Here is an 8,120-nt window from a genome sequence, read left to right on the forward strand (position 1 = left end):
TAATTCGTCCAGATAAAACTCCCAAAAACGATTGAAAATCCGTACATGTATCTGAAATTCAGTGTGGGGCATTTTATTGTATTGAAAATAGGAGTAATTTTATTTTTTTTTAAATTTACAATATTCATCAAAAAAATCTGTTTTCAGCCAGCTTTAAAAAATATATATGTACTTTATTCTGAGTAGTTAAAATTGATCAGAAAATTTAGTCTTTTCTAATAACGTTTTCCAATTTGTTGGTGTTATTTCTTTTGGACCATAAGATATATGTTCAAAAGATGCTTGAACGATCAAGGAAACCGCTTTAACATAAAGAATGCCATAACCAAGTTTAAAAAGATAAGAAAAATGCTTTCAAGTTCATTGCTCAAACTCCACTTAAAACAATAACTATCGATTGGTTCCGGTGGTCCACGAGCCACGAGGATGTGAGGTGAGTTCAGCCAGGTATCCAAGATTTTCCACCGTAAGATCCTACCCCCGTTATGGGCGAAACCAATGAGGGTGATTCAATATTTGGCATGACGACCACGTTGTACACGTGCACATCGGGATTGATAATGGTACCATGTGTGTGAACTTTGGTACCGTAAATAGGTGATCTTTTTTTTTGTTGAGGTTGCTGCAGAAAACTGATTTAATGGTTTTTATTGTTTCTGCAACTTACGTCGCCTTCAACTAAAAAAAAATGCAATTTTGTTTTCAATTCAAAGTTATTCCATTTTACAGTACAAAAGAAGCCGCGCAAAATGGCTTTGTCTGTTCAATAGTGTTGCTTTTTTTTCGTTTGTTCGCAAATTGCCCACGCCCAGCTACAGTGTCAGTGCAGCCAGAACTGCACCCTTCGTTAGGAGATCGATAGCACAAGCCGCGAGACACCACTAAACAAACCGAAACCGCAAAAGTCTACGATTAGCCGGCCGGCACGAGGCATCAACCACTTCCGGGCCGGGTTGGACCGTAAAATTGCAATTGCGCTGCAAGATTAGAGCATGTTTTATTGACGGTTTGAAGTTTATGGGATTTTTGGTGTGTTTTAAACTTTATTTTCTTTTCTACTTTTATTCTTTAAATTTCACAAATTTTAAATAGATTTTCAAGAAATCAGTTTAATTTTCATATCTTTAACTCACAATTTAAACAGCCACGTGCCTCCTTTATTCCGCACCCAAGTCCAAACCTCCTTCAAAGTCTGTCAAGAATTCCACAAATATTTACTCGCACAATTTCTAGCCCATCTCGTTTCAACATTTTCTTGCCTCAGCACCCCGGAAGCAGGCAGCGGTGGCCCATCAAATTTGGCATCCTTTCCTCAAAAACCCCAGAGTAATGTGTGTGTGTGTGGGGGGGTGTGCGCGCGTGGGATTCCTTCCCTCATTAGTAGCACGTGTCGTGATGATGAGGCCAGAGGGCAAAAGTTGGCAATCAAAATCAGCTGCGTTGAACTTTTTGGTCTTGAGGGGAAGGTCATGTTTCTTTAGGAATTTTTAAGGAGGAAAAATGGTTCAGTTAGGAAGTCTTCAGAATTGTTGGTCAATTTTGGAAATCTTAAATTGCGGCACAATACGAAATTCATGTGAAATAACACAATATATTATGATACTTCATCCTTAAAACACAAACAATAGAAATTTAACGACGTCATTTCGCTGAAATTCCTCCCAATTACCTTGTAGCGGTGATAACTTCCTAGAATGCAGATAAATGACTGTCTAAATTTGTTACCAACAGCTGTGTGAGGTGGTGTGATGATGATGGCGCCTAGGCGTTTGGCTTTCACTTGGCGGAAAACAGCGAGTTGACATTTATTGTGTGCGTTACTGCAAGTAGCTGCGCAAGTGGCGGGATTGATTAGGTGTCAACGGATTATTTGAAATGTTAGGTGAGTTTGATGGAGGATTAAACATGGAAGGAACGTGTTATTGGCAATTTAGACAATGTTGAGTTTGTGCTATGTTTACTATAATAGATATTTAATTAGATTAATTTAATTTTCATGTGGTGATATGATGTAATTACGCCACCAACTCTGTATTGAATAAAAAATAAGGTAAGTGAAATCAACTGAGAACAATCTTTTTTGATTTTTTATAAAATTCCAATGCATAGCACCGCATTTTTTTTTTTGCGAAAAATAATATTTTCGTCAATTGTCAATAATATTTTTGTCAAAATTTATAATGCATTCAAAAAAACTTTTTTTATTCAAATGTTAAAACCATGGCTCATAAATTAAATTAAAAAAAAACCCTAAACCCTAAAGTGATTAAAAATTTATCATGCAATATGTAGCAGATTTGTTCTGCTGTAATTAACCCACAAATAGCTGTAACATAAAACCAAAAAAAAGCTAAAAATTGAAATTACAGGCCACGGTGTCAACATTTCAATGAAAAAGGTGTTTTAAAATGCATCATACACCTGTCCTGTAGTTTTGCAATCATTGATTTCCAAAATTTTATTTGTGCGGAAAAAAAGTTTTTGCGGTGCTGTACATTGTAATTTCATAAAAGTTTAAAATATTTTTAAACGAGTCCAAGCATGTTAAATATGATTATCACTGCAGAAAAAGGCATTTGAGATTGTTCTCAGTTGGTTAGGCTTCTATTTCCATTGAAATTTTTATATTTTTTTGAAAAAATATTTTTTTGACCCATGATTTTTCGGATTAGATTTGAAGGGGAGGGGGGGGGGGGGGTGACATAAACTTTGAAAAATATTTGCAACGGCCTTAGTAGAAATACAATAATGAAAAAAAGTAACTTTTAAAATATTTTATCTGTTTTCATAAACTGTTTTATTTTAATCTTTGCCGAAAACATCAATTTAATCAGAAAATATATCCCAAGTTACAGATTTTGAGATAATCACAATGTTGATAATGTACACTGTTTGTTTCAGAAAGAATAAAATATTAACAGTTTAGAGCAGGCCTGCCCAACGTCCGGCCCGCGGGCCGGATCCGGCCCTTGAAGCCATTTCATCCGGCCCGCGACGGCTTTTCAAAATAATTCTATGACCGGCCCTAAGGCTCTTTATAAAATATTGAATAAATAAATTGATTGTCTGAATTAAAAAAAATAATCTTTAGATCAAATTTTATAATATTATAACAACATTCTTCATGTTTGAATTTAGTTCTTGTAATTTCTACATAGATATTTCCAAACTAGAAATTTTGCAAGAAAACAAAATGATCCATTTCGTAAAATTGTGAAATTTATGAAAAAACTTGGATTGTTGTCCAGAAATGTACAAAAAGACACTAAATTTGAATTTCTTTCGGTTTTTACCGTGTTTACTTCAAATTGATTTTTTTTCTTTTTTCTGTACTTTTAAATAAATAAGTAAGCAAAAGCTAATGAATTTTTCCAGAACAACTTTTCAGTGATAAAGTTTTTTTAATGAAGCTTAAAAAGGCAAATTATTCATACTGAGAATAGATCGCGGCCAATATTTTAAAAATATAAAAATAATGTCTCAATGGGGCATGAAATAAGAGCAAAAATATATTTTTTTCATAAACCTTGAATTTGGAAAATAACTAATTAAAAATGATTTAATACATATTTTTTAACACTTTTTAAATTTAGCTTGTTTTTAAAATCATTTTGAAATATATTTTTTTTAAATATTTGAATAAAGGTGCACAAAAACGCAGAAAAGTTTGTTTTTTAAAAGGGATATTCGAATCCAAATTTCGTTTGAAATTTTTTTATCATGTCTCATTGATTTTTTTATATCGTAGTGTTGAGGAAATTAAACTTAAAAAATTGCAACGACCATTGAAATTTGAATGTTTTTTTTTTAAATAAAAATTGCAATCGTTAAAAACAATAACTCTACAATTTTAAACAAACAAGAAATAAAATAACTCAAATAAACTCATTTTTGAATGTTACCCTTGTTTTTCATTCTTAAAATCAAGATTTAGGAATCTTATTTGCAACACTAGTTCTTTTATTTATTTTCTTTAAAAGAACCCAATAATAAAAATTTAACAAAAATGTGTTAACTTCTTCAGCTTTTATCAAATATTAGTTCTGGCCCGCCACTGCTTCAGAAACATAAGATCTGGCCCGCAGGGCCAAAAGGTTGGGCACCCCTGGTTTAGAGTCTAGTGTTTTTTGCAATGAAAATTAAAATTAAAATTATTTTTTAATTTTGCCAACTGATGGTGGGGAAGCCAAAAATTCAAAATAAAATTTGTATTGGCTTCGCTTGTCGTCCTCAGCAGAAAAGTATTTTTAAAACTTATTAGGGTTTTATTCTCGTCATAAAATAATCAAAAATATAATTAGCAGGAACTCTCTGATAAATTTGGTGTCTTATGAAAAGTTACAGGTTATGATCAAAACTATTTAGTTAAAAATTGTGGATTCCTTTCAAAAAATTGCATTTTTTGTGGTTCTCTATAATTATGCAGATTTTATTTAAATTATAAATTTCTTAATTTGTACTAAATTTTTTTTTTTCGATATAAAAAAACATTTTTGTACCATCAGTTTTTCCAAAAAATACAAATATTTAAAATTTTATAAATGTTTAGAATCAAGTGCGAAAGTGCTTTAAACTCTCGTATAAAAATATCAATGTCTGGATAGATTTTTTGATTTTGAAATTATTTATTGAATAAATAACATACTTTTAACATGAATACTGGAAAACGAAAAAACAGTTTCCGAGATATCACGAGTTGAAAAAAGTTAGAAAATTACATGACACTGAGAAAAACAAACTCTTCACAAAATTATAACTTTATTTTTTTTTCAACAGTAATAGCAACAAAGTCAACAAAAGAAAATTGTAAAAAGAAATTTTCACATCATTTCGAAAGTATTTGTTTGCAGGGGTGCTTTTCGTTTGAAAATATTTTTTAATTGCAAAAATTAACAATATTTCCCCATAATTTGAGATATTTTTTTCAAAAACCACATTATTTTCATAAATGTAGAAAGGGCATCCTTTACTCAGAAAGATGCCCTATTTAGCCCCCAAAAACATTTAAAAATCGTTTTTCTTTCAGAAATGTAAATTTCAGGTGTGAGAAATCGTATGAAAAATGTTGACAAAATATACGCAACAAACAACAATATATTTTTTAAATGTGGTTTTTGCGAAAATTGACAAAAATTATCATTTTTCAAACCACCCTAACACAACGCGTTGCAACGGGTCTAATTATTTCGGCTTATTAATCTCTAAAAAAATTTCGAGCTCGATCTAAGATTTGTTTTCTCGATTCATGCTGTTTTTTGAGAAATTGCTGTATGAATAATGAACTATTAAACATTAATTTTGCTTAAGAAACGAATTTAAAAATGAAGATTGTTCATGTTCGAGTCAATTAGATGGGGAATTTTTTTTTGCAATTCCGTCGTGGATATAGTCATATGCTCGAACGACGAAACATCTTACTTTTCTCAACACTTGTTTGGAAAAGTTATATTTTTCAACTTTTGTTTTTAATTGAACGATAATTTGTATTTTACATACTATTAGCATTTGCTTAAAAATGCTGTTCAAAGGGTGTTTGTCTGAATTGCTGAAAAATTTCTCTTATTCCATAAACTACTCTTTTTCAATAATAAAAAAAATCTGTGGTTTTCAGAACTTAAAGATTTTTTTAAAATTTGTTAAAGAATTTGAAAATAAACTTGATCAAATTAGTAAAAAAATTGATAAAAAACCATGCAATCTCGCTGTTTCACATTGAATTTGTACTGCTTATTGAGGAACAAACTTCATTTCATTTAAAATGATCAAAATAAATTTAAAGGATATGATAAGGCATTAGTGGGAGATTTTTCTGTTTTAAACCTTGCAATTATAACGTCATTTATGGATGGCACATAAACTGTTCAAAAAGAAATATCGCCCCCGGGTGGACTCGAACCACCAACCTTTCGGTTAACAGCCGAACGCGCTAACCGATTGCGCCACGAAGGCCACGGAGTTTGTGGTTCAGAAGTTATAATTTATTTATACTTGTTTTGTTTAAGCTGTGAATGCGAATGATTTTCGTAGTTCATGCAGTTTCTTATTTTATTAGTTTAAGTATACTGTTCTATCTAATTTTTCCAAATTCAGCAAAACATCACAAATTCCACATTTTCCAAAGAACTTTTAATTATGCTCCAAACATGTTCTCCAGATGTTCCAAACATCAGTGCTAAAAAACGTTTCATTTACTGAGAACCAAATTATGTAGCAAAACAAAACAAAAATCTTTGCCTCTGATCCTTGGCGTGCCGCGCGGGTGCAAATACTTCTCCTCGAAATCGTAAACAGTCCATTAAATCGCGAAACCATCGACTTCAATCCAAAGCAAAACAAAACAACATTTCCAGGCAAAAGTGCGTTCAGTTCCATAAACCTTAAACCTGCTCGCCAGTAGCCACCACGGTTTAGTGTTTAGAATTTTTACGGCGTTTCTTTTTTTCTTGCTTTCCAGAAAAGGCATGTTTGGAAAACAACTTTACGTTCTACTTGAGGTGGAAGCGAAAATTAATGGCCCAGAACAGCAGCAGCAACAGTGCATTACCGGTCAGTATTGTATATCTTCAACGACGTGTCACTCGTAAAAACAACTAGAATTATTACAGACTCCCACGCAGGGTGTTTTGTGGGGAGGTGTGCCAAATATGGATTTCAAGTCGGGAGAGGTGCGCGTTGATTACTGAAATTTGCACATTTATAGGATTTGAATAAAACATTACATTTTGAAAGCCATCTAACAGGTTTCGTGCAATAACTGCCAAATATCACTGCCAAATCGAGCAATTATTGCACTGTTTACAAAGTTGCTATTTTGAACTGAAACATGCTGCAACAAAGTGGCATAAACTTACTAGCTAGTACTAGTGGACGACTCTCTAAATGCAGTTTGAGATGTTCAATGCAATGCACTTAGCTCAACTGCACTGAATTATTGAGATGAGATGCAGTCGTGGGCAGACAGAGAACATTATGCACTTTTGCTGCAAACGAGGCGCGATGACGGCGGCGAACGTGTAATTGTTTTAATCTGCGTCATTTGTTTGAACGGAACGGAACACGACAATGTTTTGGTACTGAGAGACCGGTGCTTGCGTGAACGAGCTGCTAAATAGTTGAGCGCGATTAAATTACTTAGTGGTTTGATAAATTAAATCAAGCGAGCACGTGACACGTTGTTTGTGTTTGTGGTTTGTAAGGAATTTAATGTGTTCATTGCGTTTCAATGTATCATGTAGTCATCCAGAAAAAAACTAACTAAATAACAAAACATCATTATATCAACTGCCTTCGTGGCGCAATCGGTTAGCGCGTTCGGCTGTTAACCGAAAGGTTGGTGGTTCGAGTCCACCCGGGGGCGAGATCATTTTTGAAGAGCTTAATCTGGTATGATAATTTAGGCGCAATTTGTAAAACACAATATAGGGGGATGGCGTCGCTATTTTTCACATTTTCCACTTTTTTTCCATCGAAACCGACTACTTTATCGACTTCATTTTGCTGGGCGAGATAGGACGCCGTCTATTTTTAGACGATGACTCAGCACTTTTCCACTCTTGCACTTAAAAAAACCAGATGGCAGCACGATGTAACGCCACGTCCCTATTAACAAACATCTAATTATTTAATTGCATACTTTAGAAAACCAGTAAAACTGTCTGGAATTTTCCGTCAGAAATAATATATTGTTAATTCTGGTTTTCTTAATTTAATTGTTGTTGTTATGGTGAAATGTCACAATTAAGAAATATCATATTTTTGAATCCAAGAGTAGTAAGCAGACAATACTTCCACTCACCAGACGCGAGATCATTTCAACAGCCCGGCTAGCTTAGTCGGTAGAGCATGAGACTCTTAATCTCAGGGTCGTGGGTTCGAGCCCCACTTTGGGCGTGTATCTTTTTTGGATGCTTAGTTCATAATTTCTTTTTTATGTTTGTTTACCAATGTAAGAAAAAAAACTCTACTACACAGTAAAAATTACATCTGAGAAGAAGTACATCATTTATGTCAGAAAAAATGTGTAATTTTAACACTTTTCTGGTGTAACATCACTTTTTCAGTCTCAATTGAGGTTTAATTACATCATAAAAGTGTTAATATTCAACCTTTTAAAATTACAC

At 33.0% G+C, this 8,120-nt stretch overlaps 1 long non-coding RNA gene and 3 other non-coding genes across 4 annotated transcripts; 3 read left to right on the top strand and 1 right to left on the bottom strand.

The window, feature by feature from the left end:
- The first annotated feature begins 1,848 nt into the window (after nt 1–1,848).
- Nucleotides 1,849–6,663, top strand: LOC119767912. The gene is made up of 3 exons (XR_005277787.1): nt 1,849–1,882; nt 6,455–6,546; nt 6,606–6,663. It is a non-coding gene; the product is annotated as an uncharacterized LOC119767912 (long non-coding RNA).
- Trnan-guu lies at nt 5,876–5,949 on the bottom strand. The gene has a single exon. It is a non-coding gene; the product is annotated as a tRNA-Asn (tRNA).
- A 620-nt stretch (nt 6,664–7,283) lies between the features above and the next one.
- Nucleotides 7,284–7,357, top strand: Trnan-guu. Its single transcript has one exon. It is a non-coding gene; the product is annotated as a tRNA-Asn (tRNA).
- A 460-nt stretch (nt 7,358–7,817) lies between these two features.
- On the top strand, nt 7,818–7,890 carry Trnak-cuu. Its single transcript has one exon. It is a non-coding gene; the product is annotated as a tRNA-Lys (tRNA).
- The last annotated feature ends 230 nt before the right edge of the window (nt 7,891–8,120 follow it).

This window comes from Culex quinquefasciatus, chromosome 2, assembly GCF_015732765.1.
Source record: "Culex quinquefasciatus strain JHB chromosome 2, VPISU_Cqui_1.0_pri_paternal, whole genome shotgun sequence".
Classification (NCBI taxonomy): Eukaryota; Metazoa; Arthropoda; class Insecta; order Diptera; family Culicidae; genus Culex; species Culex quinquefasciatus.